At 40.0% G+C, this 17709-nt stretch overlaps 1 protein-coding gene and 1 pseudogene across 1 annotated transcript in view; one reads left to right on the forward strand and one right to left on the reverse strand.

The window, feature by feature from the left end:
• GIPC2 (GIPC PDZ domain containing family member 2) overlaps positions 1–17709 on the forward strand; it is a 430222-nt gene that overhangs the window by 120457 nt on the left and 292056 nt on the right. The gene's annotated exons all lie outside the window — the stretch shown is intronic.
• On the reverse strand, positions 502–9393 carry LOC121027812 (E3 ubiquitin-protein ligase RNFT1-like; annotated as a pseudogene).

Consider the following 17709-nt stretch of genomic DNA (forward strand, 5'->3'; position numbering starts at 1 on the left):
TTATTTTGAAACATTGTTTGAAAAGAATGCCTGAATTCTTCTGAAGCCATTAATTCTTAATTTAGTTATGCAGTTGCTGTTTTTGATAACATCAGTAAGAAAATACATTTATAGTTTCATACTGCAATCACATGTCAAGTAATTAGGATAGAATAAATGTCAATATAGACGTTAGGTTAAACATTACTTACATATTTTTTTTGAAGTTTATTTGAGAGAGTGCATACTAAAATCTATCCTGATGACTTTAGCAATGGTCAGTACAACCAAATGAAATTAATATGTTGTTGTCTTAATAGTTTATAGGACTTAACTATATTTGTTTCTGTCTCTCTTTTTTAAATGTTTATTTTTGAGAGAGAGGGGGGACAGAGGATCTGAACTGGGATCTGCACTGACAGCGACTCTAAGTGGGGCTCGAACCCATGAACTATGAGATCATGACCTGAACTGAAGTCGGATGCTCAACTGACTGACCCACCCAGGCACCCCTGGACTTACTTATATTTGAAGGTGTGATGAAGTATCCCCATCTTGCCATTTGGTTACATGGTCTGAAATCACAGTTCTGACCAGTGGACATTCTCTTGGTGAAACCATGAGGTAATGTACTCTTGAGAAAATATATGTTGACAGATGGGAAAAATAATCTCAAGAAGTTCTGCTTGACATATTGATCAAATATCATCTGAACAAGTCACTCTATAGCTTGGTCATGTAAAAAGTATTACAAAACCTGTCTGAAAGTCCTCAGATTTCCAAAAAGAATCCAAAATTTTAAAAGGAAGTAAAATAAGCTGGTAATATCCCAAGAATCTAGTTATATTACCAAACTCCCTGTAGCTAATGAGGTAATGAAACCAAACTGATATGGGACAAAATTCATTTATACTGACACAATTCTTCTAAGAATGTATACCAGTAATCCTTGGATTTAAAAGGCATCATGAAAGAGGGTACCCAATAAAGTAAGGCATTTTGAGCCAATGAAGAAGACTTTCAGAATGAAGACTATAATTCCAATAATCCAAAGTACTTCCAGAAGCTTGGATGACCCAAAGTAGTATTTACAAAGATTAAGTTGTAATAAAGTGACTGAAAAATGAAAGAGAACAAAAGATTCTGCCAAGAATACCAAGTATACTGAATTTTTGGGCACTTTTTCTTAGAAAAGCCCAATTTACAGTACTTTTGTTGACATACATAAAAGTTGTTAGAAGCCCAGTTCCAAGAGAAATTACATATATTTCTGAAGCTTGGATTTTCAGCACATTCTTTAGACCTGGAGTTTATCTGGATGTGAGAATCTCCAGAATGAAGGCAGGGCCCTTCTGTCCATCTTGTTGCAGGAGCACTTCAGGAGATTGATGCTGCTGCAATGTCCACAGTTCATGGAGGGTGGCATGGTCCTTGAGTATTTTTTCTCTCCTCCACATTCCTTTGCATAGGGATTGTGTTTCCTCTAATGACGATGAGTGGGTAGAAGTCTCACAGGGTGTCAGCGACAATGGGAGACCGTCCTATCTCTATAGTCAGGATTCCTCATCCTCAAACCCAACCACAACTAACTTTGTTAGCCCCAGTGGCAGCAACAAAGCTAGATTTTAATGGGATTTTGTGTTCAGATATATTTTCAAAATTGTCTTTTAAAATTTGGGGCCCAATAGCTTTCATACAGCCTTCCTCGTTAGGCTCCCAAATTGGCTTGCAAATTGGCCAATTTCATAAGCTCTTTTTTTTTTAAGTTTATTTATTTTGAGATGGGGAGGGGCAGTGAGAGGGAGAAAGAGAATCCCAAACAGGGTCCATGCTGCCAGTGCAGAGCCTGATGTGGGGCTCAAACTCACAAATTGCAAGATCGTGACCTGAGCCAAAATGAAGAATGGGACACTTAACTGACTGAGCCACCCAGGTGCCTCACTTGAGCTCACTTCTTAAAATACTTTGCCTGACACATGAAAAGATGTTCAACGTCGCTCCTTATCAGGGAAATACAAATCAAAACCACACTCAGATATCACCTCACGCCAGTCAGAGTGGCCAAAATGAACAAATCAGGAGACTAGAGATGCTGGAGAGGATGTGGAGAAACGGGAACCCTCTTGCGCTGTTGGGAATGCAAATTGGTGCAGCCGCTCTGGAAAGCAGTGTGGAGGTTCCTCAGAAAATTAAAAATAGACCTACCCTATGACCCAGCAATAGCACTGCTAGGAATTTATCCAAGGGACACAGTACTGATGCATAGGGGCACTTGTACCCCAATGTTCATAGCAGCACTCTCAACAATAGCCAAATTATGGAAAGAGCCTAAATGTCCATCAACTGATAAATGGATAAAGAAATTGTGGTTTATATACACTATGGAATACTACGTGGCAATGAGAAAAAATGAAATATGGCCTTTTGTAGCAACGTGGATGGAACTGGAGAGTGTGATGCTAAGTGAAATAAGCCATACAGAGAAAGACAGATACCATATGGTTTCACTCTTAAGTGGATCCTGAGAAACTTAACAGGAACCCATGGGGGAGGGGAAGGAAAAAAAAAAAAAGAGGTTAGAGTGGGAGAGAGCCAAAGCATAAGAGACTGTTGAGAACTGAGAGCAAACTGAGGGTTCATGGGGGGTGGGAGGGAGGAGAGGGTGGGTGATGGGTATTGAGGAGGGCACCTTTTGGGATGAGCACTGGGTGTTGTATGGGAACCAATTTGACAATAAATTTCGTATATTGAAAAAAAAAGAGCTAATGAGGGGAAAAAAAATACTTTGCCTGAGATACAAAATAAAAGCCCACAATTATTCTCTTGCCAACCACTTCCCCCAGAGTTACAGTGTCAATGGGCATATGTTCTGCCTTCCAAGTTATCCCAGGCAAGTTTACCACATGTTTTGCCCCTGTGTAATTTGGGTGTCCATCTTTACAGCTCTGTCATAGATTCATTTATAAGTCTTGACATCAAATGGTGTAAGTCCTTCGAATTTTTTCTTTTCCAAAGTTGTTTTGACTCTTCTATGTTCTTTGCAGCTCTATATGCCTTTCAGAATAATCTTTTCAGTTGCTACAAAAAAAGCCTGCTGGGATCAGGGGAAGTAAAGGTCCAGGAAGGAGAGTTGGTGAAGCAGGGCGGTCACCAAGCAGTCTTCCTGAAACATTGGCATGGTGGACAAGTCCGAGCTTGAGGGGAATCTGCTGATAGGGTCCACAAAGGAGAACTCCACTCCCATGGAGGTCTGTGGAAGGCTGTGATCTGGTCCTCGTGGTTGCTTCTGTGAGTTTGCAGTTGGGTATCTGGTCATGGGTTGCTGTGGGTCAGCAGGACAGGTAGATGGGAAGAACGGCTGGATCTGGAGGCAGAGGAAGGTGTAGAGTGGGGAAGAACAAGCACAGACTGACACTTGCTTCTCTGCATCTTACTCTACTCACCTGTAACCATGATGACCTTCAGAGCATAAGGGCTGACTCCTTCATTTCATTTTCCAAATCATGTGCAAGTTTCTAACCCAGAACCAAGTAGGGAAGATGAAAAAATGTAGTTCCAACTTAGACTGAGACAAAATAAAACTTCTTTGACTGCTCTTTCTGTGTCACCATCTTCATCCACCCAGCCACCAGCTCCTGTTGATTCTACATTGTTATTTCTGCATTATAAACCATTCCCTTCTTCTTTAGTTCAATCCCTCATACATCTTAAGTCTGGATTACTGTAATAACCTCCTAACTTGCAGTTACATTAAATGTGGTCATGTAGGTTGTGTATTGCACAACTTTGAGTGCCATTCATAGACCACATTTGATGGTCCTCCCTCTAGTTGTGCAGGGTACATCAGGCAGAACCGTACATAGTTCCATCTCAGGTCTAGCCTCACTTCGTCCCTTTAGCAGTATGGGTCATCCTTTTAAAAGGCAAAATGGACTCTAGCATTCTCCTGCTTAAAATTGTTGTCCTCACATGACCTTCAAGGTGAAATTCAAATTCCTTAGCATAGCATACAATCCATTCATGATTAGCAGATGAGCCTAGGCTCTGGAATCAGAATTTCTAAGTTGGAATTTTATTTTAGCCACTTCTACAATATATGACCTTGGGCAAGTTACTTAATTTAAAATTTTAACTTTAATTTTTCTGTTTCTTTAACTGTGAAATGGGGGGAGGAAGGTAAGAATAGCCTTTCATCATCAACTTTTGTCAGCATTCATTGAGATGTAAAAATGTAATGTTCCTTCTGTAGTGCTCTCACCGTTGACTGTGCCCACCCCAACTCTATGCTTCATCTGAACTGAACTGTACTACTGGTTCTCCTCGTTGTGACCCATCTGCCTCTGTGCCTTTACACTTGCCTGAATCACCCTAGCTAGAACCTGCTCATTGTCCAGGACTCAGTGACTCATCACTTCCTCCTAGAAGCCTTCTCTGATTCCCTCAGCCTCAGTGTGACTGTTTCCTTGGGCTCAGTGTCAGTACTTGATTATACCACAGTGGATTCTCTTTTTCTGTCTCCCCCACTATAAACTGTACACTGTTTACCCTGCTAGACCATAAACTCTAGACCATGTTTTCCTTGAGGGTAAGAACTGTTTTACTTATCTTTGTACCTTAGCTCCTAATGTAGCAGAGACTAAATTTTTAAGAATGTTAGCAGCTTCTCAAAATGTTTATTGAATTAATGGTGAATGATGAGGGCTCTAACAGGTATTGTTATACTTTATGGAGAAGCATAAAGATGATGAAGGGAATATTTTGGGACAATTCATACTAGCACGAATTTTAGAATTCTGAAATTTATTGATTTGGTAGATTTAAAAGTATGTTACTGTTAAGAAGGGAATTAAACAGAATGAAGATTTTTTTTCTTTTCTTTTTTTTTTCTGAGAGAGAATGAGAGAGCACACATGCGAGTAGGGCAGGGGCAGAAGGAGAGGGAGAGAGAATCTTAGGCTGCACGCCCAGCTCAGAGCCAGACAGAGGACTCCATCTCATGACCATGAGATCATGACCTGAGAAGAGATCAATTAACTGACTGATCTACCCAGGTGCTCCCAAAATGGAACATTTTTTAACAGAAAGAATGACTAAGCACATTTTTTTGTTAAGGAATTGTTTACTACCATTTGCTCAATATCCATTACTTTAAGACCTCTTACAAAGATATTATTGAAACCCACAACTATATGGTCAATTAATCTTTAAAAAAAATTTTTTTTAATGTTTATTTTTGACAGACAAAGTGTGAGTGGGGGAGGGGCACAGAGAGAGGGAGACAGAATCAGAAGCAGGCTCCAGGCTCTGAGTTGTCAGCACAGAGCCTGATGCAGGGCTCAAACCCACGAACTGTGAGATCATGACCTGAGCCGAAGTCGGATGCTAAACCAACTGAGCCACCCAGGCACCCCGGTCAATTAATCTTTGACAAAGCAAGAATAATATCTAGTGGGAAAAAGATAGTCTCTTCAACAAATGATATTGGGAAAACTGGACAGTAAAATGCAAAAGAATGAAACTGGACCACTTTCTTATACCATACACAAAAATAAATTCAAAGTGGATGAAAGACCTAAATGTGAGACCTAAAACCATAAAAAAAATCCTAGAGAAGGACACAGGCAGTAACTTCTCTGACACTGACCATAGCAATTTCTTTCTAGATATGTCTCTCTTTTTTTTAATGTTTATTTATTTTGAGAGAGAGGGAAAGAACACAAGTGGGGGAGGGGCAGAGAGAGACACAATTTAAAGCAGGCTCCAGGGTCTGAGCTGTCAGTGCAGAGCCTGAGGTGGGGATCGAACTCATAAACTGTGAGATCATGACCTGAGCTGAAGTCAGACGCTTAACCAACTGAGCCACCCAGGCGCCCCTCTAGATATGTCTCTTGAGGAAAGGGAAAAAAAGCAAAAATAAACTATTGGGACTTCATAAAAATGAAAAGATTTTGCACAGTGAAGGAAACAATCAACAAAACTAAAAGGCAACCTATAGAATGGGAGAAGATATTTGCAAATGACCTATCTGATAAAGTGTTAGTATCCAAAAAATATAAAGAACTTTTAAAACTCAACACCCCAAAACAAATAATCCAATTAAAATATAGGCAGGGGGCGCCTGGGTGGCTCAGTCGGTTAAGCGTCTGACTTTGGCTCAGGTCACGATCTCGTGGTCCGTGAGTTCGAGCCCCGCATCGGGCTCTGGGCTGATGGCTCAGAGCCTGGAACCTGCTTCCCATTCTGCGTCTCCCTCTCTCTCTGCCCCGCCCCATTCATGCTCTCTCTCTGTCTCAAAAATAAATAAATGTTAAAAAAAAGAAAAATTAAAAAAATATATAGGCAGAAGACACGAATAGACACTTTTCCAAAGAAGACCTCCAGCTGGCCAACAGACACATGAAGAGATGCTCAACATCACTGATCATCTGGGAAATATAAATGAAAACTACAATGAGGTATTCCCTCAAATCTGTCAGAATGGCTAAAAATCAACAACACAAACAAAAGGTGTTGGTGAGAATGTGGAACCTTCTCGTACTGTTGGTGGGAATGCAAACTGGTGTAGCCATTGTGGAAAACCATATGATGTTTCCTCAAAAAGTTAAAAATAGATCTACCCTATGATCCAACAATCACACTTCTGGGTATTTACTCAATACAAAATCACTAATTCAAAGGGATGCACCCTGATGTTTATAGCAGCATTATCTGCAACAGCCAAATTATGGAAACAGCCCAACTGTCCATTGATTGATGAATGGATAAAGAAGGTGTGGTACATTTATACAGTAGAATATTACCCAGCCATCAAAAAGAATGAAATCTTGCCATTTGCAACAACATGGATGGAACTAGACAGCATTATACTATGTGAAAGAAGTCAGAGAAAGGCAAATACTATATGATTTCACTTATGTGGAATATAAGAAACAAAACAAATGAGCAAAGAGGAAAAAAGGGAGAGGCAAACCGAGAAACAGACTCAACTATAGAGAATAAACTGATGGTGACCAAAGGGGAGGTGGATGGGGGGGATGGGTGAAATAGGTGATGGGGATTAGGAGTACACTTGTGATGAGCATTGCGTGTTGTATGGAAGTGTCGAATTACTGTATTGTACACCTGAAACTAATATTCCCCTTTATGTTAACTAACTGGAATTTAACTTAAAAATATCGAATAATGCATTAAAAGTTTTAAAGTTCTTTAAAGAATGTTTTGTTTACCAGTGCTTAACTGTATTACCTAAAAACATAAAGTAGCTATCCTTGGCAGATTGTGGATCAAAATACTGGGAACTGTTTATTTTAAAATGTCTGTATCAGTTCAATCATTTAACCGTGCACCTTGCCTCAGTCAGCAGTTTATACCTGATATTTCTGATGGCAATCTTTTAATAAAGAGAACAAGTAATTACCCTGAGTTTTTCTTCAAAATTTTAAAGTTCTGTGTACTGAATATGCTCAAAATAAAGCACATCTGTTAAGGATTTTTTTTTTTTTTTTGATAAAAAAGTGAAGGGCAAGGGGGCATTAACTGGACAAGACTCTGGGTCTCTCCCAGACATGTCATTAGATCTGGTAATAAAGTGATTATTGTGTTTGAATGCAGGTCTGTCATTTCCTGCCCTCACCCCCTCGAGATGATGTCAGCAGTTGTTTAAAGAAATTTAACTGTCTCTCTTGTACTTGGAGTTAAAATGAAACATGAACTATTTTCTCCTTAAAAAAAAAAAGAAAAAAATTTCAGATTTCTGGATTAATAATTATGAAGTGTCTTAAAGTTTGAAATAAAAATGTCAGTGCATAGACTAAATATCAGAGGATATTAAATCCAAGCACTTCTGTGGGCTATAGATATTGACCTTTTCCAAAAGCCTGTCCCTTCTTCAAATAAGTTCTTGCTTTGATATGAGGAAAAGTTTTAATAAATATGGAAATGATCATTCTCAACCTCAGTGTCATGCTGTGTTAGGCTTATGATTCTAACTGCTATGTGACGCATCACAATTGTAAGATTAAGAAGAGTGACTTGCTTAAATGTTTTTGCATCTTACAAACGAATAAGAATATGAAAATCTCACCAAAGAAATGAGCAGAGGGCATACCAAAGGAGTCCGAAAAGAAAAAAATAAAAATGTCCAATGGAAAGATTTTAGCCGTCCTAGTAACAAAATGCAAACGAGCACAATAATGAGATACCATCTTAACCTATCACAACAGCAAGGGGAGTGAAGAAGTGTGCACTTTCATCCATTGCTGTTGGGAGTGTAAATCTATAGTCTTCTCTGCAGTTTGATAGTATGTGTGAAAGATTTTAAAGATGCTTTTAGCTTTGACTTGGGAATCCCACTTCTAGGAATTTGTTCTAAGAAAATAATAGGACAAATGCAGAAAGGTAAAAATTTAAGCATAGTTATCACAGCCTTGTTTTTGAAATGGCACTGAGTAGGTAACCTGCTTTTGCCTGGTTTCTGTGTTGGGGGACAGCCACTTCTGGAATACTTCCAGCCCTCTTCCACCGCAGACCCCTCCCCAGGGGAAAAGGAGCAGCTTGTTTGGTTGTGGTCAGGGCTCTGCTCCCACTGTTTTCACACTTTGCATTATTCTACCTGCAGAGCATGTGCCCTCACTGGCTTCCTGCCAAGTGCAGCTTTTATGGGGAAGGCCTCCTGACTGTGGGGAAGCCTGCGGTTTTCCAGCTCTACCTGTGTCTGTCTAGGAAACTGTTTAACTCCAGATACCCTGTTAGGAGTCTCATTGGGCTGCACACCTGATCTGTGTCCTCCATCCAACTTTTATAAAAAATAAGGGTCTGACTCCTCTCTACTGGTCAGTTGGTATTGAACCAGGGCTTCCTGACACCCTCAAGAAATAACAAAATAGAATTTGGATACCCCGAAACATGGGATTGATTAAAAGGATATGGCTGTAAAAATGGATATGATGCAATTCAAAATGATTCTGTTAAGGTATATATTGATAAAAGAAGATCCTAATATATCCTTTTTGCATATGAGCACACTTACTGTATATGTATGTAGTCGGCTCTTTCCCCTCTCTCTTTCTGCATCTATATTTTCTAAAGCTTCTTTAACTACATAAAGATAGGTTGTTTTTTTGCCTCTGTATAGGCTGTAGTTACGGCTGTGTTTACTATGTCTGTGGTGGCTGGAGTGTCCTTTCCCTTATTTTTTTGTTTCACAGGCACTTTCCCTGATGGGGTGAACAGGGTCTTGGGCACAGGCAGGAAATGTGGAATTAGGTGGGCTTTTCCCAGCTGGACACCTTCATTACATAACTTCTCCTAGGATATCTGGCCCCTGGTGATGTGGCTACTGACTTCATCCTCTCTACAGAGCCTTACCTGGTCGGAAAGGAGCTCACCCTTGGGCCCATATGAGGTAATTGTCATCTTGTTCCTCTACTGCCCTATTCAGTCTCCTGCTCAGGAAGTTGGAGCTGCTGTCTGAGGACCAGTGCCTCAGTCATTCTCATGCTATTGAGGGCTGGGAGAATTTTCCCACTCAATAGAATTAAACTGTAGATGGTAGTTAGTCCAAGGTGAGCTGATGCAGTTACCTCTAATTCATGGAGATGCCAAAAGCATCATTATTTGCAATGGCTCCTGGGAAATGGAATTTTCCAAATAAGTGAAGTTTCTAGATAGCAATACTACTTTAAGAGCCTATACTACTTTTCTTAATCTTTTTTTTTTTTTTTAAGTTTATCCTAAGAGAAAGGGAGAGAGAGAGAGAGAGCATGTAGGGGAGAGGCAGAGAGAGAGAGAGAGAGAGAGAGAGAGAGAATCCCAAGCACACTCCACACTGTCAGCACAGAGCTGACGCAGGGCTCAAACCCACAAAGCATGAGATCATAACCTGAGCCGAAACCAAGAGTCAGATGCTTAACTGACTGAGCTACCCAGGCACCCCTCTTAATCATTTTTAATGGAAATCTTACTGAAGGGGTTTCAATTTATTTTCATAAACATTCAATATTTTCTTGATGACTCAGTCTCATCCTTTTAAAAAAACGTATTTTATTGTGCCTTAGAATGGTGATATTCTCTGACTACACTACACCAATGCAGTTCTGAAGAGCAGCTCCTGGTTGTACCTTCACAGTCACAGGTTTTTTAGATGGTCGGCCTACGGCCCCTGCGAAAAAGTGTTCCATGCAATCATCTGCGTGCTCTGGTTGGAACCTTGCTTTGTTGAATTAGCAAAAGATTGGGAAAGGCCTGATTAGCATTAAGATTTAGCATCTTGTAACAGACGTATTTGTGCTGCTGTGAGGCCATTTTCATTTGGTTCTGGGTTTGCTATTGGGTTTCAGCCACTGTGGTTAAAGTGGTCAGCAATCAGAACTAGGGCTGAAGGGGCCATTCTTATATTTTGTAACAAGATTTCCCTTCACTCTTTTGACAACTGAATTAAAATTCACATTTTCCTTTACAAACAAGCTTCCTCATAGGTTAATGATCACTTACTTTATAATTGTAGTAACTGTGGTTCAAACAAATGAAGTCAATTAAAAAATTTTTTTTTTCAGTGTTTATTTATTTTTGAGAGACACAGAGAGACAGAGTGAGAGTAGGGAAGGGCAGAGAGAGAGGGAGACACAGAATTCAAGCCAGGCTCCAGGCTCTGAGCTGTCAGTACAGAGCCTGACACGGGGCTGGAACCTACACAAGGTGAGATCATGACCTGAGCCGAAGTTGGACACCCAACCGACTGAGCCACCCAGGCGCCCCTGAAGTCAATTTTCTAACTTCAATTATAATAAAATTGAAATGTTTATGAACTTCAGGATTTGTTCCTGAGGCTTTAAGGCTGGAAATCACAAGCTATTTCTAAGAGAATTCTAAGGAGACCATTGAATGATCATTGTTCATCCATTTTAACTCTATTCAACTTCATTAAGCAATTGATTCTTTTATTGATTTTCCATCACCTAAAGTATAAAGTGCAATTTCTTTAACATTCTATCAGTTAGGCTGCCTAAAAACCACCCAAAACATAGTGGTTTAAAAGGAAAGTTTTAAAATGTTTTATGATTCTATAGCTCAGTGGGCAGCTCTCTCGGTCTGAGTCAGTTTGGCTAGAGCTAGATGGTTTGGGTTTTCCTCATGTGTCTGGGATGACTGAGATGAGTGGGGCCTCTCTCCATGAGGTCTTTTCTCGCCCAGGAGCTAGCCCAGGTGTGTCATACAGTGGCAGAATGGCTTCCGGCAGCAAGAGAGGGCAAACTCCAAAGCACGGTAATTTTCAAGCCTCTGCCTATGTTATATTTATTAATGTCCCATTGGCCAAACTAAATCCCATTGGCTCTAGTGCATGCATACAAAGAGGTGTGATTTATGGGAGTCATTACTGTAATAATCTATCACAGCATGTTCCAAACTGTCATTCTAACCCTGCAGTTCCCACGATGTGGCTGAGGTGCCCCAGAACACCACAGTGAATTCACAGGGGGTGTTGTGGGACATTTAAAAATATCAAAGAAAACATAATTATACTCTATGACTATAGGACATCATGCAAACTATGAACTTTATGTCTGCCACAGTGTCAATGTCATACATTTCTTTTGGTGCTGTTGTATCTTTGCAAAGCTGGGTTTTTGGTGGTTGCTGTGATAAAAAGCAACTACTCCATGAAAATCACTGTGGAACAGGGAGTGAGGGTGGTGCCCAATTTGATTCCAAGATTGTAGAAGTGATACAGTGCCCAGCAGGTGCATATATTTCATTATTTAAAAAAAAATTTTTTTTTTCAACGTTTATTTATTTTTGGGACAGAGAGAGACAGAGCATGAACGGGGGAGGGTCAGAGAGAGAGGGAGACACAGAATCGGAAACAGGCTCCAGGCTCTGAGCCATCAGCCCAGAGCCTGACGCGGGGCTCGAACTCACAGACCGCGAGATCGTGACCTGGCTGAAGTCGGACGCTTAACCGACTGCGCCACCCAGGCGCCCCTATATTTTATTATTAAGTTAATGTTATTTAAGGATGAAACATTAAAAAAATATATATGTGTATTTCAAATGTAATTAGGTTGTGAGGACACACATACTTACAAATTGTTTGGACCTAACTGTGTAGAAAATGAAATTAAGGATTTCTTTTGGTTTAGGGGCATTGTGAAAAAAAATTAACAAGATGCTAAGGATACTGTGAGCCAAGAGAGGCTGGGAACTACTGCACTAACCTCATTTTCTACTGCTGATAAAAGAAGGAAGTCAAGAAGGAAAGCTCATTTGGGGAAAAGTTGAATGGATTCAGTTGTGGAGATGCTGAGTCTGAGGTCCTAGTGGGCCATTCAGGGAAAGGCATAGAGCTGGGACCCAGGCAGGAAGTTTAGAGCAGAGCCGATTTCATCCCTGAATAGTCATGTGCAGGCTCTCTTTCTAAGTGCTTTGGATATTGTATAAACTCAAGAATCAATTGCAAAATAATAAGATAGAGTTGTTGAAAGGGAAGGAACCTAAAAACCCAAACTTGAAACCAGTCTGCAAAACAAATGTTCTTGGCTTAATATTTTTGCAAATGTTACATGGGTATATTTTCATTTCCTTCTTACATCATGTTTTATTGCAAAAGGTTCTATGGGAGAGCCATGAGGTTTACTTGGCTAGAGAAAGAGAAAGTGAACTCTTGACTTCTGAGCCATGTGTGCATATAGGGGGTTTGCTTAATTATCTTATTTCCCATTTAGCACATCACTAGCTGAGCCCAGAAAATTCAGATCATAGAGGGCTATCCATTGTATAGAGAAGACACCCTTATATACACTTAAGGCTTCACGAGGTTAGCATCAAGAAGTAGGAGGATATATGGGGCGCCTGGGTGGCTCAGTTGGTTGAGCGTCTGACTTCGGCTTAGGTCATGATCTTGCGGTCTGTGAGTTTGAGCCCCGCATTGGGCTCTGTGCTGACAGCTTGGAGCCTGGAGCCTGCTTCGGATTCTGTGTCTCCCTCTCTCTCTGCCCTTCGCCCACTCATGCTCTGTCTCTCTCTGTCTCAGAAATAAATAAACATTAAAAAAAAAAAGAAGTAGGAGGATATGATGTTAGGAAAGTAAAAACCTCCCCCACCTCCACATACCTTTCTTGGCCAAGGAGATTGTGGAAAGAAATAGAAGTAGAAGATAGTGATATGTGTCTTGTAATTTTCCCCCATGGCTTGAAAAGAAGTTGATTACAAAAATAAGAGTAATAGTAAGAACAAAGAGGGGAGATATTGCCCATTTCCAAGTTGGGGGCCCTGGAAAACTCATTTTTGTTCTGCTCACCTGTACCAACTTGGGAGTATGACCACAACAACTTGGCTATGCACCACAAACAGAAGGAGATCCTATGGCTTTGTTTTCCTATGTTTCCTCCAAGTCCCATGTTTTGTAGATGATGTGACAAGAGCCAGAAGGCCTTCTGAGGCACCATCTGCCCACCCTGCCCTGACAAGGCAGATGGAATGCCAGGCCAGTAGACTTGGTGAGGACCAGAGTAGTCACTCCACAGTCTATAGCCAACATAGTAGGGGTAAGGCTGAGACATACAGAGGTGTTACTTGGTCCTGACCAAGCAAGGTGCACCCAGTGAATAATGGCTGATGTCTTGAGACCAGTAGAACTTCCCAATGCACGCCAATGACGTCCATGAAGATAGGAGTCTCTTTCTCTCAAAGTCATGAGGACCCATCAATGCCCTTCTCCTCAGATATCCAGATATCATCTTAGGGAGAGAAGCAGGGGAGGGAGGCAGGTGCCTGAGGGCCAGCATTGACTACATACTTTTCTAGGCCCAGTGCAAAATGAAAATACAAGTCCCTTGTTCAAAAATTAAGAATCTTAAGACTGTGACAGAGCATTAAACCACCTGTGGGGGCTTTCTAAGTGCAGGACTATGTGCAACTGCACAGGTCTCACACCTATGAAGCTGGTCCTGCTGAGAGCCTGAACATACTTTTCCCCTAGAGATTCTCAACACTGCCTAAAGGGATCATTTAAATTATCAGATTGGATTAAATTTAAATTGCATTGGACATATAGTTAATTCTTTCCCCATTAACCAGTGAGTGAATGGGAACCTGAGAGAAATGCCAGATTAGTTTATGGACAATCAAGACATTACTGATTTGGGTTGAGTTATATTTGTGGTCCTTTTGTAAAAACATAGTTTTCTCTTCTATAGGAGAAGAGCTGCTGATCAGAGAGGTTAGGGGATTGTTCAAGGTCACCAAGGTAGTTAGTGGTGAAATTGAGGTTTCACCCAGGTATGATTCCAAAACTCAGACATTTTTTTACTTTTCTGATGCAGATAATGGTAAAGTCAATGGTAAATCTGAGAGATTGAGTTTTAAAGTGTGATTTCTTTTAAAATGTGCTTATTTTTATAAGTGCATGAAGAGTATGCATTGTCACCAATAGGAATGATACTGTCTCCTAGAGAATACTTTGGAAAGTTGGGGGTATTTTGGTTGTCTGAGGGGATAGTGGGGATTTTATGGACAAAGGTTAGGGATATTAGAAAGTTGCAATTTGCAGGGCAGTCCTACACAAGGAAGAATCGTTTGATGTTCTACATAACTTTTAGTTGCCTCATCAGTTGCTTGGGTAGGTAAAAACTTGTTATAATTATGAGTCTAGAGCCTAATAACATTTTACATAAACTCATAATATATTTTGCGTGGTTTAAAAATAGGCTGCATTTTCCAAAACTAAAATAATTGTAAATTGAAGGAAGAGTATACTTGATTTATTTCAAGCTTTACCAAGTTGTTACCCATTTTGGAAAACCACATTGCCTAGTGGCCATGCTACTTTCAGCATTCGGATCATCAATACAATAGACCTTAATCAATTTGGTAGTAGATGTCAAATTTTCATAGATTCCACACGTAGATGCATTGACTACATTAGTCTTCTGGTGTGGCTGTGTTGGCATATACATTATTTTATTATAAATTCTATTTTTTTCCTCCTTTGTGTTATAGTCAAAGCATTTTTTTTGTTCAAAAGTTATAAGTGTAGGTAGGTTACAATTTTGTATGGATTTCATTTTAGGACTATATATGGGCGTTGAAAAATATTTTCTATAGAAAGGAGTGAGTCTAGCAGTTTGAGAATCACTGAGGTCAGAGAAACTAGTATTTGGAATCAGTAAAAAGCAGAGTTCTTTTTGCAAGAAAACCTTAGAGTAATTGACTTTCCCTGAAGGGCTTACTGGCCGTGAGGGAAATAGTACTGGGCCTGATGTGAAAGAGGTATTAAATCTTTCAAGAGACTATATTCTGTGTGTTAGGCACAGAATCAAGATACCTGACCTAATTTACCCAAGGAATAGGGCTTTACAGGTAACCTCCTTTTTTTTTCTTAAGTTAATTTTTGTCTTCTTGGCTGGACAAAGTTGTACTTTTCATTTGAGGGGGTGACCTTGAAAGGAAAAAAGAGAAAAATTTTTTTGATTCAGGTTTATGTTTTTCCTCTTAGGAAAAATATCTCTTTGAAGGTAAAATAACTGTGTGAGACATTCACATTGCAACTCAAAAGTCTCCGTGTTACTAATTGTTATGAGAAGGCTGGCATTAGGGGGGCTTTGGGTAAAATGTCCCAATCTGATGAGTTTCTTGCACTACCATGTTCCTTACGTAACTCCAGGATTCTGCCCTTTTTGTGGGAGGGATGTCCTACTGCCTATTATTAACAATGTTATTGTTGCCAGTTAATCATATAAAATTGTTGATGAAAAGGTCAAAAGCTATACTTTGAGTCCAAGAGAGTAAGTTCTTTGTTCTAGACACTCAGGGTCACGCCATGTAGTGACGTCTATTATGGTCCTTAGGGAAAAATCTTCCTCTCCCTCCTTTGGATCCTCTTTCTTCTGGAATCTTCCCCCTCTCCCACTGCTTTCCTGCATGGAACAGTGCTTTCCCCAGGGACTTGCCTTGGTCTGGTCAGTCTCTGTCTGGTCTGGGTGAATGGTCATTTAGGATGGAGAGAAGTTGGGACAGGAAATTGCCTCTGGATATTCCTGGCAGGTATCTACCCATTAGTAGGTAATAAACTTAATAAACTTAAGCAGTTTATTGTAATGATTCAGAGCCCAGTCTCTGGAATCAGTCAGCCAGGAGGATTTCCATTCTGGCTCTGCAGTTAATAGTTGTGTGACTTAAATTCTCTGTCTCAGTTTCCTCAGCTACAAAACAAAAACTATAGTAATACCTAATCTGCAGGGTTGTTGTGATGATTAAATGTGTTACTGTGTGTAAATGGGAAGCAGGGAGGAAGAAAACCTGTTCTACCACATTTACACATTTAAACAGAAAATGTTTTGTTTGCTGCTATTTCCTACTTGGCGTTTTATTGCAGATTGGTCGAACCCTAAATGACTTCTTTGATTTTTTGGATGGTGGGGCTAGGGGAATAACTGGGTAAATGCAAAGTGGAAAGAGTCATCAGCTTGGGCTTTAGATTCAAGAGTGTCACTCTTTTGCTCAAAACCCACTGAAGTGTCCCATTTCATTGAAAGTAAAACCCAAAGACTCCGTAATGCCTATGAGGTCTTGCATCACCTGGACCCTTGTGACATCTCTGACCTTATCATCAACTGCTTTCCCTGCACTCCAGCCAGCCAGACTGGCCTTCTTGCTATACTTCTGACATGCCAGGTATACTCCTGCGGAGGATCTTTGCTCTAGCTGTGCCCTGTGTCTAAATGTTTTTCTCTTTGACATCAGCATGGCTCACTCCTGCACCTCTTTCAAGTCTTTACTCAAATCTCACTTACTCAATGAGGTCTATCCTGATCATCATATTTAATATCGAAACTTGCCTCTTGCTACTACCCTGGCACTTCCATTCCCTTTACCAAGCTCTATATTTTCCTCATAATGCCATTGATCTTCTAATTAACCATATAATTTACTTAGTTATTATATTTATTGTTTCTGATTTGTCTTTCTCTACTAAAATAAAACTTTAAAAAGACAGGGTATTGCCTTCTCACTTGCATCTTTAGAGTCTTTAGTTCTTGGCACATAAGAAGTATGTGCTCAGTAAACATTTATGAAATGAATGTATGATTCACCCATTGAGGCTGAGGACACCCATTGAGGCTGATCTAATCACACCAGGGTTCTCCCAGCAAGAAAGAAGGGAGAATAGCTGTTGAATGAGCAGTTAACATGGATTCTAAAATGCCCAGCTGCATACTGGGGAAAATTGGATTAGGGGCTAACTGAGGAGTATTTGAGTCTTTTCCCAAATCTGGTATGCAGATTAAACAGGAACTACATTTTATTTCCTGAACTTGTATTTTTAACAAGAAGAAAAGTAGTGTATTTTTATGAATGGTATGAAAAAGTGGTAGCACCGAAATGTTTTAGCCTTGCCAAGATGCCATATTTCTAGGGATGAAGTGATGTAGGAAATGTATAAAGACACATGGTTCCTGGCACAAAGGAAACACTCAGAAAATATCTGAATTTTATCTAGGGCTATTCCTACCTTTATTTTTTTATTTTTTTTTATTATTTTTTTTTTAACTTTTATTTATTTATTTATTTATTTATTTATTTATTTATTTATTTATATATGAAAATTATTGTCAAATTGGTTTCCATACAACACCCAGTGCTCATCCCAAAAGGTGCCCTCCTCAATACCCATCTCCCACCCTCTCCTCCCTCTCACCCCCCATCAACCCTCAGTTTGCTCTCAGTTCTCAACAG

This window comes from Herpailurus yagouaroundi, unplaced genomic scaffold, assembly GCF_014898765.1.
Source record: "Herpailurus yagouaroundi ecotype Mexico unplaced genomic scaffold, PumYag 77, whole genome shotgun sequence".
NCBI classification, from domain to species: domain Eukaryota; kingdom Metazoa; phylum Chordata; class Mammalia; order Carnivora; family Felidae; genus Herpailurus; species Herpailurus yagouaroundi.